This window comes from Hyla sarda, unplaced genomic scaffold, assembly GCF_029499605.1.
Source record: "Hyla sarda isolate aHylSar1 unplaced genomic scaffold, aHylSar1.hap1 scaffold_2311, whole genome shotgun sequence".
NCBI classification, from domain to species: domain Eukaryota; kingdom Metazoa; phylum Chordata; class Amphibia; order Anura; family Hylidae; genus Hyla; species Hyla sarda.
In genome coordinates, this window is record NW_026608993.1 from 16,005 (window position 1) to 29,747 (window position 13,743).

A 13,743-nucleotide genomic window follows, 5' to 3' on the forward strand; every position below is an offset into this window, starting at 1 on the left:
ACCGGTGAGTGTATACCCTGTTGGGGACAGGGGGCCAACCTGTAGACCCTCCGCTCGCTCCCTTCCTATAACGCGGGCCCCGTGTCATAGCATGTCGGGCCCGGCACCTAGCAATGACCGGGACCCGTGGCTAATAGCGTACGGCACCGATCATGGCGCCGCGCGCTATTAACCCTTTAGACGTGGCATTCAAAGTTGATTGCCGCGTTTAAAGTGAAAGCTAATCAGTGCCGGGTAGCTCAGTGGGCTGTTCGGGACCACCTCGGCGAAATCGCGGCGTCCCGAACAGCTGGAGGAAACAAGGATGGTCCCCTACCTTTCTCCTGCATGTCCGATCGCCGAATGACTGCTTCGTGCCTGAGATCCAGGCAGGAGCAGTCAAGCGGCAGAATCATTGATCAATGTTATCCTATGGGATAATAATGATCAATGTAAAAGATCAGTGTATACAATGTTATAGCCCCCTATGGGGACTATAACATTGCAAAAAAAAAAAAGTTATCTGTATCCTTAGTCCTATGGATACGCCCGTGGGAATTCCGGTCCCCGCCGCTAGCCGGTCGGGGACCGGACCATGATGACTGCTGATATCTATCAGCAGGCATCCCGTGCATATGCCCAGGGGGGGTCCTGAGTACCCCCCCCCCGATCGCAGGAAATCGCCGCTCAATTCAGACCTGCGATTTTTGGCAGATCCGGGTGATACCGGTGTCCGGTGACCCAGAAAATCAGGGGGATCGGGGTGTCCAAGACACCCCCGGTCCCCCTGAAGGGATAGGAGTTAGTTGGCAGGGGTGCCAGCCCTCCTATCCCTGCTATTGGTCATCAAGAAGTGATGACCAATAGCAGATCGGGGGCAGGGGGGTTAAAGTTAGGTTCCCCTGTCCTGCCCACTGACGGTAATCCGGGCAGAACAGGGGAACTGTAGCGTGACCGGCGGAGGTCCCTTACCTGACCAGGGGCGGTGGGCGGCGATGACGTACGTCTCCCTCGTGGCTTCCTGGTGAAGACTACTGAGTAGTTGCCTAGCAACATATGGGGGGGGGGGGGGCTAAAGTTTGGAGACCACTATACAGTGGTTTCTAAACTGTAGCCCCCCCCCCCAGATGTTGCAAAACTACAACTCCCAGCATGCCCAGACAGCCGTTTGGGCATGCTGAGATTTGTAGTTTTGCAAGATTTAGAGGGCTACAGTTTGGTGATCACTGTGCAGTGGTCTCTAAACTGTGGCCCTCCAGATTTTGCAAAACTGCAACTCCCAGCATGCCCACACAGCAGTTTTCTGTCTGGGCATGCTGGATTTTGTAGTTTTGCAACATCTGGAGGGCCACAGTTTGGAGATAAATGTGCAGTGGTCTCTAAACTGTAGCCCTCCAGCTGTTGCATAACTACATCTCCCAGCATACTCTTCGGCGATAAGTACATGCTGGGAGTTGTAGTTTTGCAACAGCTGGAGGCACCCTGGTCGGAAAATATTGAGTTAGGTAACAGAACCTAACTGAAGGTTTTACAACCAGTGTGCCTCCAGCTGTTGCAAAAGAAGTTTTGCAACAGCTGGAGGTTTGTGCCCCCATGTGAATGTACAGGCTACATTCACACGGGCAGGTTTACAGTACCCTAAAAACACTACATTACACTAACACATAATAAAGGGGAAAACACTACATATACACCCCCTTACATTGTCTCCCCCAATAAAAATAAAAAACATTGTACGGCAGTGTTTACAAAACTGAGCCTCCAGCTGTTGGAAAACAACAACTCCCAGCATTTCTGGACAGCCACTGACTGTCCAGGCATGCTGGGAGTTTAGCAACAGCTGGAGACACCCTGTTTGGGAATCAATGGCGTAGAATATCCCTATGTCCACCCCAATGCAATCCCTATTTTAGTCCTCAAATGCGCATGGCGCTCTGTCACTTCAGAGCCCTGTGGTATTTCAAGGAAACAGTTTAGGGCCACATATGGGGTATTTCCATACTCGAGAGAATTTAGTTAAAATTTTTGGGGGCTTTTTCTCCTTTTACCCCTTATGAAAAGGAAAAGTTGGGGTCTACATCGGCCGATTAGTGTAAAAAAAAAAAAATTTACACCAACATGCTGGTGTTGCCCCATACTTTTTATTTTCACAAGAGGTAAAAGGAAAAAAAGACCCCCATAATTTGTAACGCAATTTCTCCTGAGTACAGAAATATCCCATATGTGGGCGTAAAATGCTCTGCGGATGCACAACAAGACTCAGGAGTGAGAGCGCACTATGAGCATTTGAGGCCTAAATTGGTGATTTGCACAGGGGTGGCTGATTTTACAGCGGTTCTGACATAAACGCAAAAAAAATTAAAAACCCACATGTGACCCCATTTTGGAAACTACACCCCTCACAGAACGTAACAAGGGGTATAGTGAGCCTGAACACCCCACAGGTGTTTGACGAATTTGGATGGGAAAATTAAAGAAAAAAAAAAAAAATTATAAAATGCTGGTGTTACCCTAAATTTTTCATTTTCACAAGGGAAAATAGGAAAAAAGCCCCCCAAAATTTGTAACCCCATTTCTTCTGAGTAAGAACATACACCATATGTGGATGTAAAGTGCTCTGCGAGCGAACTACAATGCTCAGAAGAGAAGGAGCACCATTGGGATTTTGAAGAGAAAATTTGTCCGGAATTGAAGGCAACATGTTTACAAAGCCTCCATAGTGCCAGAACAATGGACCCCCCCCCCCCCAAATGTGACCCCATGTGTGGACGTCAAGTGCTTTCCTGGCGCACTACAATGCTGAGAAGAGAAGGAGCGCCATTTAGATTATGGAGAGAGAATTTGGTTGGAATAGAAGTCGGGGGCCTTGTGCATTTACATTATTCATTTTCACGGACCACTGTTCCAAAAATCTGTCAGACACCTGTGGGACGTAAATGCTCACTGCACCCCTTATTCAATTCTGTGGGGGTGTAGTTTCCAAAACGGGGTCACATGTGGGGGGGGTCCACTGTTCTGGCACCACGGGGGGCTTTGTAAATGCACAAGGCCCCCGACTTCTATTCCAACCAAATTCTCTCTCCATAATCTCAATAAAACCATTTCAGAAAAACTCACTCTCCCATTGTTGCTCCTTCAGAAAAACCCATTGTTGCTCCTTCCCTTCTGAGCCCTCTAGTGAACCCGCCGAACACTTGATATATACATATGAGATATTTCCTTACTCGAGAGAAATTGGTTTACAAATTTTAGGAAGATTTTTCTCCTTTTACCCCTTGTAAAAGGGGTGCAGTTTCCAAAATAGTATGCCATGTGTTTTTTTTTTTTGCTGTTCTGGCACCATAGGGGCTTCCGAAATGTGACATGCCCCCAAAAACCATTTCAGCAAAATTTGCTTTCCAAAAGCCAAATGTGACTCCTTCTCTTCTGAGTATGGTAGTGCTCCCGAAGTGCACTTGACGTCCTAACATGGGGTATTTCCATACTCAGAAGGGATGGGGTTACAAATTTTGGGGACATTTTCTCCTATTACTCCTTGTAAAAATTTAAAATTTTGGGGAAAAAACTGCATTTAAAAAAAAAAAATTTTTCATTTAAATGTCCAACTTTAAAATAAAGTTGTCAAACACCTGTGGGGTGTTGAGGCTCACTGGAACCCTTGTTACGTTCCCTGAGGGTGTAGTTTCCAAAATAGTATGCCATGTGGGGGTTTTCTTGCTGTTCTGGCACCATAGGGGCTTCCTAAACTTGACATGCCCCCTCAGAAAAACTCACTCTCCAAAATCCCATTGTTGCTCCTTCCCTTCTGAGCCCTCTAGTGCACCCACAGAACACTTCACATCCACATATGAGATATTTCCTTACTCAAGAGAAATTGGGTTACAAATTTTAGGAAGATTTTTCTCCTTTAACCCCTTGTAAAAATTCAAAAACTGGGTCTACAAGAACATGCGAGAGTAAAAAGTTAAGATTTTGAATTTTCTCCTTCACTTTGCTGCCCTTCCTGTGAAACACCTAAAGGGTTAACACACTTACTGAATGTAATTTTGAATACTTTAAGGGGTGCAGTTTTTATAATGCGGTCCTTTGTGGAGTATTTCTAATATGAAGGCCCCTCAAATCCACTTCAAAACTGAACTGGTCCCTGAAAAATTCTGATTTTGAAAATTTTGTGAAAAATTGGAAAATTGCTGCTGAACTTTGAAGCCCTCTGATGTCTTCCAAAAGTAAAAACATGTAAATTTTATGATGCCAACATACAGTAGACATATTGTATATGTGACTCAATATATAATTTATTTGGGATGTCCATTTTCCTTATAAGCAGAGAGTTTCAAAGTAAAAAAAATGCAACATTTTCAAATTTTGGAATTTTTCACCAAGAAATGATGCAAGTATCGACGAAATTTTACCACTAACATAAAGTAGAATATGTCACGAAAAAACTATCTCGGAATCAGAATGAAAAGTAAAAGCATCCCAGAGTTATTAATGCTTAAAGTGACAGTGGTCAGATTTGCAAAAAAGGCCTGCGTCTTTAAGGTAAAAATAAGCTGCGTCCTTAAAGGGGTACTCCGCCCCTAGACATCTTATCCCCTATCCAAAGGATATGGGATAAGATGTCAGATCTCCGCAGTGCCGCTGCTGGGGATCCCCGGGATCCCCGCTGCGGCACTGCGCTATCATTACAGCACAGAGCGAGTTTGCTCTGTGCGTAATGACGGGCGATACAGGGGACAGAGCCGCGTGACATCATGGCTCCGCCCCTCGTGACATCACGGCCCGTCCCCTTAATGCAAGTCTATGGCAGGGGGCGTGATGACCGTCGGGCCCCCTCCCATAGACTTGTATTGAAAGGGGCGGAGCCGTGACATAGCGATGCTCCGGCCCCTGTATTGGGCATCATTACGTGCAGAGCGAACTTGCTCTGTGCTGTAATGATAGCGCAGTGCCGCAGCGGGGATCCCGGGGATCCCCAGCAGCGGCACCACGGCGATCTGACATCTCACCCCCTATCCTTTGGATAGGGGATAAGATGTCTAGGGGCGGAGTACCCCTTTAAGGGGATAGTAAAGATCATTTAACCCATCCCCCAATAAAAGTCACAATCACCCCCCTTTTCCCATTTTAAAAATGAAACGAAATTAAAAAAATTCCCATTTAAGCAAAAAATACTGTTAAATACCGTGAAACTGTCATAATTTAGAAAAATACTGTGACATACATTTTTGGTCATACCGCCCAGCACTAACTGTTCCCTCTAGCAAGGTTGACTACCACCTTACACATTAACCTAAGCATAGCTATGAGGGTCAACCTGTCACATGACCCCCAGCTATTTTAACTGCATATTTCTATTGGGAAAAATAATCATGAAAAAAAGGCAACATGACTCTCGTATATGGGGGAGGGTTAAGTATGAATTTATATATATAATTACAGTAGGTACTGCACATTGTGAATATAAGGGCAAACAGTGATAATATTATTAATATTACATTAATAGTAAATAACCACTCTCTTACAACCTAATTTATATGAATGGTACTGCAGATGTATAGAATAGGTTGTGTAAGGTGAGCACTATTTGTCATTTCCCTATCCTCTGTTGGCTCTCTATGATACAAGCAAATGTCAAGAACTATATGTTCTGGTTTTCATACAAATTTGGCTGTGGTGCTGTCCAATCCAACAACAATTCACATCCCATGTATATAAATGGAGTTTCTGCATTCCTGTTCACAAACAAAGTTAACGTGCCATTCTATTAAAGGGGTACTCCAGTGGGAATTTTTTTTTTGTTGATTCTGGTTCTAGATGATTTTGGTTCCTTTTCCGGTCTCAGGGTCAATTGGGCCAAGTTGTCCTTGATGCCATTGTCTGTGACGACGGGCCTGGTTTCATCGCTTCCTCACGGGTTGCAGTTGGTCTCTCACTTTAAATATTTGGGAGTGGAGGTCTCTGCTTGTTTAAAGGACTATGTAAGGTTGAATTTGGATCTAGTGTTGTTATCTGTGACAGCTAAATTACAGGCCTGGTTCCCTTTACCCCTATCTCTGTCAGGCAGGATTAATATATTTAAAATTATTGTTTTGCCTAAGTTCTTGTATCTTTTCCATCTTTCTCCTGTGCTTCCCCCTAAGAGATTCTTTACGAGGCTGAGTGGCGCTCTGAGGTCCTTCTATTGGCAGGACAAACATCCGCGCTTAAACTGAGGGGTGGTTTAGCTGCTCCTAACATCTCCTAGCGTCTCAACTTGTGTATGCTGCCTGGTGGATTGATTTGGATCTGGCGAACGCTTCCACTGCTCTAGCGGGAGCTCTCATGGATTCATATGAAACACTGACTAATACCCTGTACAGATATACCTCCGCTTCTAACTTGCTGCCTCCTATTAGAACAGTGGCCGAGGTGTGGTCAGTGGTTTCTAGACGCTTTCCACTACCGGTAATGTCTCCCAGGGCACCATTGTGGGGGAATCCTCATTTTGAGCACCTGCAGGAGTTGGAGGCTGCATGGTTTTGGAGCGCTCACAGAGTCAAATTCGCCATGCACTTGTTTGGGGAGTTTCCTACTTTCCCTTCATTCCAAGATATTGTGCGACCGCTTTCATCTACCTCGAAGTGCCCAGTTTAGGTTCTTCCAGTTGAGACATGCGGTGGTGGCGCAGTTTGGCTCTCTTGATGTGACCCCGGCCTTTGCTGAAGTAGAGTTGCTTCTGGGAACCACTGACCTCACTAAACCCTTGACTCAGGGTTATGAATGGGTCCTAATCCATTTGAGTTGGCCTTTGCGAAAAGGGCAGGGGATAAACCTAAAGTTGTTAAGTCCTATTATCCCACGGTGGTTAGCACAAGAGATTTGCTTATTCAGGTTCGGCTCATCCTTCGTTCATATTACACTCCGGTTAGGCTTTCCCCTTTGGCTGTCTCTTCTTCTGATGTTTGTTTTAGATGTCATGCGGATGTGGGCTCTCTTCTCCATGCTACGTGGAGCTGTCCTTGTGTAGAACCCTTCTGGAGGGAGGTGCTACAGTTCCTGTCGGACCACTTGGAATTCCTATGTGTGTTTTCCCCGTTTGTCTGTTTGTTGGGTGTTGTTGACTTAGATTCGGGCTCTTATAGGAGCCTACTTATTCGATTTTTATTGTTCTGTGCACGGAAAGTTCTGATTATGGCCTGAAAGGAAACTTCCACTACCTCTATTGGACGGTGGTTCAACTTAGTTAAAAAATATGTACCGTTATACAGGATGTTGTACATTAGTCGTAAATGCCCTAAGAAATTTGACAAAATCTGGATGCCTTGGCTTATTATAGGAGAATCGGTTGTACCCCCAGAATGGGTTGGTTCTCCTGGGTAGGAGGGTTGTCCTTATTCTGGTGAGGGAAGCGAGGGACACTCCGGGAATGTGTGTGAGCGTGTGTGTGTGTGGTCTGCGTCTCCGTTTAGTGTTTAATGTCGGCTGGAAATGGATCTCCTCACCTACCTGCTTCGATGAGCATGTGTTGGCATTTGTTTAATCCTGCTTTTTTTTTTTTTTCTGCATCCGGCTGTATGTTATTTTATGTTATCTTAGTTTTGTATTGTTTTGCCGAAAACATGAAAGTTATTAATAAATACTTTCATTTTAAAAAAAGAAGTAATTTACAAATCTGTTTAACTCCCTGGCAGCATGAGATTTAAAAAATAATTAATAAAAATGTATTTCCACCAGAGTACCCCTTTAAGTGTCTAAGGTGGTCAAACCTCTTTTAATGGGCACTGTCAGATACAAAAACTGACAGTTTTGGCAAAACATTAATCTTTCTAATATACTGTATAATAAAACTGTATCTTCTTTTTATAGAAATCATGGCTTATAAAATCATGGCTTTGTCCAAGCTGAAGCACAGTCATGGACAAAGTCCAGGAAGTGAGGGTGGGCAAGCACTCCTCTGTGCTCTCTCCTGTCTGATAGCACTCCTCTGTGCTCTCTCCTGTCTAATAGTACTCCTCTGTGCTCTCTCCTGTCTAATAGTACTCCTCTGTGCTCTCTCCTGTCTGATAGCACTCCTCTGTGCTCTCTCCTGTCTGATAGAACTCCTCTGTTCTCTCTCCTGTCTGATAGTACTCCTCTGTGCTCTCTCCTGTCTGATAGCACTCCTCTGTGCTCTCTCCTGTCTCATAGTACTCCTCTGTGCTCTCTCCTGTCTGATAGCACTCCTCTGTGCTCTCTCCTGTCTGATAGCACTCCTCTGTGCTCTCTCCTGTCTGATAGTACTCCTCTGTGCTCTCTCCTGTCCTATCAGACAGCACAGAGGAGTGCTAGCCCACCCCCACTTTCTGGACTTTGTCCATGCCTGTGCTTCAGCTTGGATAAAGCCATGATTTCATAAGCCATGATTTCTATAAAAAGGAAATACATTTTTCTAATTAAGTCTATTAGAAAGGTGAATGTTTTGCCAATATGTACAACATATAAAAAGCTTTTGAATCTGACAGTGCCCATTTAATTATGATGTTTTGGGATACTTAATAAGCTCTATTACATTAGCTTCCCACAATGTAAATGAGCGCACACGTCATAGATCATTTAAAAATTCTATAACAACACCTGCTTCCATCCATTGTCTGCCCTGCTTCCCCTATTATAGGGGCAGATATGCAGCCTACAATCAATTTTTTAGCAAGGCAAATCTAAGGCCTGTGCTCATTCTTCAGCTGATAGCTGTCCTATTAAACAGGGCAATATTGGCTTGTTTTGTCAATCACAGCTCAGCTAACCAGCTAACTACTTAAGAAATTTGGCAATGGCTTGATGTAGAATATAACTTTTCATTAGGGATGTCCTCAAAGAATTCAGATTGCTATAAAAGCCCAAGGAGGATGATCAAATTACTGACTAGGATTCTCATTGTTGACAATTTCATATTCTTTTTTCCCTCAACATTGAGTAATTCAATCATTTTTTCTTTAACATAACCTGGTAAAATACATCCCTTTTACTAAAAGAAATGACTTTCATGTGTATGAGGTATGATTTATGAATCATAGAATGTTCAGACATTCAACAAACCTCATAACAGGGGAACATGTCAATAACAGGCCTCCCAAACGACAATGATTGGAACGGCAGTGCAGTCTTTTCCTCCCCACCATTCATAGTCTATAGAAGCACCAAAGATAACCAAGTACAAGGTTTAGCAATGTTCATTCATAAAGCTGGTTCTTCAGGTAACAAAATGTGCTAATTTTTTAAAACCCCTTTACGTAATATGTATAATACACAGCACAGTGGCTAAAGAAAGTCAACGAAAGAAAGAGCAAAGGCTAACTACAGTCAGTGGTTGTACATGATTGTGTGCGTTTATTAGTAGTAAAGAACACTTATTTATTTTGGATAAACTTCTTAGTTTTAATGGTCTTCTAAGGCTTATGCTATAGTTTCCATGAACAGTACCCATTCTCTACAATGAAAAATGTCTATGGTTTACATCTTTAATGATCTGTTATGGACCACGAAAGGAACACAACAAAAAAGCACGTGCTCTGGCCAAACTTTACTCTGCGACAAAGCATTTCCACAAATGTATTTTTTATTACCTTGCATTATTGCATTTGCTGTGCTGGTAAAAGACAAATCCAATTGATGCTCACTTAAGTGCCACATTTAGCCATTAGGCTTCAGTATGAAAGGGTTACTGCAATAGACAGGGGATTTACCGGAAACAAGTTAAAATGGTCCATTTCTCAAGGGAGAACTTGGCAGCTTCAAGTTTCATGCAAAAGAGATAATGAAAGCATAAATAATATGGACCATTTACAATATATGGTCAGGGGAAGGCACAGTGTGGAAGAGGGAATTACTTATGGAGTTTAAAAGACAAAAAAACTGTAATTCAATAAATAGTTGTGAAGTCATCCAAATAAAAAAAAACACCAGCTGTTATACTAAATTCCTACATCTTGAACATAATTTGCTCCACATTTTGAACAAATTAGTCGTTAAACTGCTTTCAAGACCATATGTGAAAGCAGAACCGGCCCCTTAGCCAATCACTGACCAAGATGGGACAGCACTGCAGTGATTGGCTGAGCTGGCAGATCTTTAAAGGAGTACTGCAGCGCAGGTCAATATCTCCCATCAGAAGCTCAGTAGTTCTAGCAGTTAGTCGACCCCCATAGCAATGTATAAGACAGCAATTTTGGGTCTAACTCTAATGCATCATCATTTTCCCAAGATGCACGGGAGGTTTGTCATCCTCCCGTGCCATGAGTTGATCCGCCCCACATATGAAATATATATGAACTAACTGATCGCTCAGCCCTGATAGACTGAGATCTATTGCCCCTCTGGCAGTAATGAGTGGGCAGATTTGAAAAAATTCTGGGTATGAGTTATACAGACTTTACATGGGAGGCTTTACGTCAGAAGCAGTGACTCATGGGACATGTAGTTTATTTTAATGGAAAGCTTTCCTGCAGAAATAGAAAGTGCTACAAAAATACAACATTAGAATGGAGGAACAGGGGCAGACAGACAAGAAACAAGGACATCAGTGTAGTGGGAGTTAAAACAGACACAATCCTGGGATTTTAGTTTTTAAACAATGTTTCGTTAACTCCTGTATACGTATAACTTATACTTATAACGTAAGTACGTATAGCTTTTTTTTATTTTTACACCATCCGCAATATATATATATTTTTTTATAATACCGGAATATCTCTTTAAGGCTAAAAACTAGGGGCTTCTTGGACAACACCTCTGCAGCACAGTGGATCCACAGCCTAGACCAGTGATGGCGAACCTTTTTGAGCCAGAGGGCCCAAACCGTAATGCACGCCATCTTTTTCCCCTCAAAGTGCCAGCACAGCAATTAAATCAAAACACTGAGGTTTAAGTTTAGAAAAAACAACTTAGGTAGGCAGTATGTTCCCCCACATTAGATAGGCAGTATGTTCCCCCACATTAGGTAGGCAGTATGTTCCCCCACATTAGGTAGGCAGTATGTTCCCCCACATTAGGTAGGCAGTATGTTCCCCAACAGTAGGTAGGCAGTATAGTTCCCCCACCAGGGCTGTGGAGTCGGTAGATAAATGTTCCAACTCCAACTGCTCAGTTTCTTTGTACTTCCGACTCCCTGACTCCTCTGTATTAATATGGAAATGTATTTTAAACATTCCTTGTAGGAAAGAAAGGCAACATACATGTCATTACCACAGGACTACTGGCAGGGAAGCCAACAGTCTACAGTATTGAAGAGTTTGTGTGCTGATCTGCTGCTGAAGATAGGGCAGTGGGAGGATCCAGGAAGGGGCATTTATTACAAAACATGATTTCCCTAGTAGAATCCCATAGTCATGTTTAAAGTTTAAGCTAACAATCGAGTTTACAAGTTTTTATAGCCTTAGTTGAATGACAGCAGTTTTTCCAATGGTTTAGAGCTTCAGTCTTGAACTATTGACCCTCCATTCCCTTCACTTATACAAGTGTCTCTAGTCCTGCAAAAAAACATATTTACTTAATCCCTTATCAGTGAGAGGTTAGTTTACCCATGGGTTCCCTGTAACAGCAGAACACAACACTATGGAAAGTATAAGTATTGCCGCTCCTAATTGTGCATTGCGTGTCATATAGTGAAGCACATGAAAAGCATGCTTCTTCACGGTCACTTAATGTGTTCATTTTGTGGTTATGTGAGGCACTGCACGCATTGGTCTTTATTCTTACAGTAGAGAAGTAATTAATTATAACTTTTTGTGAATTTGGACATTTAAACTTGCTTTTTTTAAATTACAATCTTAATTTAGTAGGAGTCGGTGCATTGTTTGCCGACTCAGACTCCAGGTACCCAAAATTTCGTCCAACTTCGACTCCGACTCCACAGCACTGTCCCCCACATTAGGTTGTAGTTCCCCCACATTAGGTTGGCAGTATAGTTCCCCCACATTAGGTTGTAGTTCCCCCACATTAGGTTGCAGTTCCCACACATAGGTTGCAGTTCCCCCACATTAGGTTGGCAGTATGTTCCCCCACAGACATACAGCCTTCAGCCATATACAGTGTATGGCTGGAGGCTGTATGTCTGTGTACTGCCCACTTCAGTGCTCCGACCACCGCTGCTCCGGTCAGGGGTTATGACCTACTGCTGTGGCCTATAGAAATCTCCCAGTACAGTGGAACGCACACCTTGGGCTTATGTTTTTCTATCCATAGGGTGCACTTTGTACCCTACAGAAGTAGTGGATTGTCAGCAGTTGTTACATGACTGTTTCGTAGTGTTGTTTATTACCAATAGGAACATTTTGCAATTAAAATTATTCAGAGCTGGAAGTCACAAACTGACTATAAACTTTATGTAGATTGTTTAAAGGGGTGCTCCAGGGAAGTTAATAAAAATAAAAATGCCCCAAAGCCACCCCAATACACAACCTGTTCTGTGTCCCCTATAGTTATCCATGTTATTTTTCCAGCTCCTGTGGTCCCGGTTGTCTCGTGAATACTCTTTTTTCTTACTTGCCGCCCAGACTACAAATCTCAGCAGTCAGTGCAGCTCTGTGCAATGGCTGCCAAGGGTAGGGTCACACGTGCCGTATTTTGCTGCGTAATTGCTCTTGGGTATACTCCTACCAATTGAAGTGAATGGGTAGAAAAATATGCAGCAAAATATGTTAAGTGTGACTTTAACCTAAAAATGTACAATAGATGAAATACATAGTATACAGTACACAGTATGTGAGCCTGACATAGCTAACTCAGCAGACTCTATACACGCATGATACAGTAAAGAAAAGAGCTTCTGTAAATGCACTCACTTGTAGTGGCTTATGTCAGGTTAACTGCTTCCAGGCATCTCGGCTTATTATACTCTTAGGAGAAGCAGGATTGACACCCATCCAACTATTGTTATGAAGACTGTCTGCCCTGCAAATTGAATGAAAACAAATAGAAGTGAACCAGATGCTGCGATACATTGAATTACACATTCATTAAGAATGTGCGAAAAGTTAAAATAGAACGGCCATGTTCACACCCACAACTGAAAATAGCACATGACTGCGAGAAACCTGTATCAGAATGCAGATCACTAACACAGGCCTATAAAAAGCCTTGTCTACTACAAACCAATGAAGTGCACCTTCAGCAATGCCATGTAAAATGGTCAAATGCACAGGTATTCAACACTAATACTAATGGGAGATAAATTAGCAAATAAGCCAGCAGATTCATTTTAATCTCCAGTGAATTACAGCAAATATAAAAGGTTACTGCAGGTCACCAAAGAGTAACAAAATTAAAAACCTCAAAACCATGAAAATTTCATATTTGCGATGCCATGCTGTATTTCTACTAAAAGGCATAACAATTACCAATAATCATAGAATAACGATAAACTAATACAATCAGAGATTGCCAAATATACAACAAGGAGAGGGGAAGGCAGAGCTGGGCAGAACGCAACTCTGTACCTCCCTCAGCTCCCTCCTCGCACCTCTCTCAGCCCCGCTCCCATACACAGCTCCCTCCTCGCAGCTACCTCGGCAGGAGGGACGTAGATCTGCACACAGCTCCGCTCCTGTCATGGGGATGTAAATCTACATCCCCATGACAGGAGCGGGGATGTGCAGATCTATGTCCCCATGACAGGAGCGGGGATGTGCAGATCTACATCCCCATGACAGAAGCGGGCTGTGCAGATCTATGTCTCCATGACAGGAGCGGGGATGTGCAGATCTATGTCTCCATGACAGGAGCGGGGATGTGCAGATCTATGTCCCC

General features: G+C 43.2%; 1 long non-coding RNA gene across 1 annotated transcript in view; it reads right to left on the reverse strand.

The window, feature by feature from the left end:
- The window catches only part of LOC130322270 (uncharacterized), a 33,930-nt gene that overhangs the window by 6,874 nt on the left and 13,313 nt on the right, over positions 1 to 13,743 (reverse strand). Inside the window, exon 2 of the long non-coding RNA XR_008867815.1 lies at positions 12,780 to 12,888. This is a non-coding gene — a long non-coding RNA (uncharacterized LOC130322270). The remainder of the gene's footprint in view (positions 1 to 12,779; positions 12,889 to 13,743) is intronic.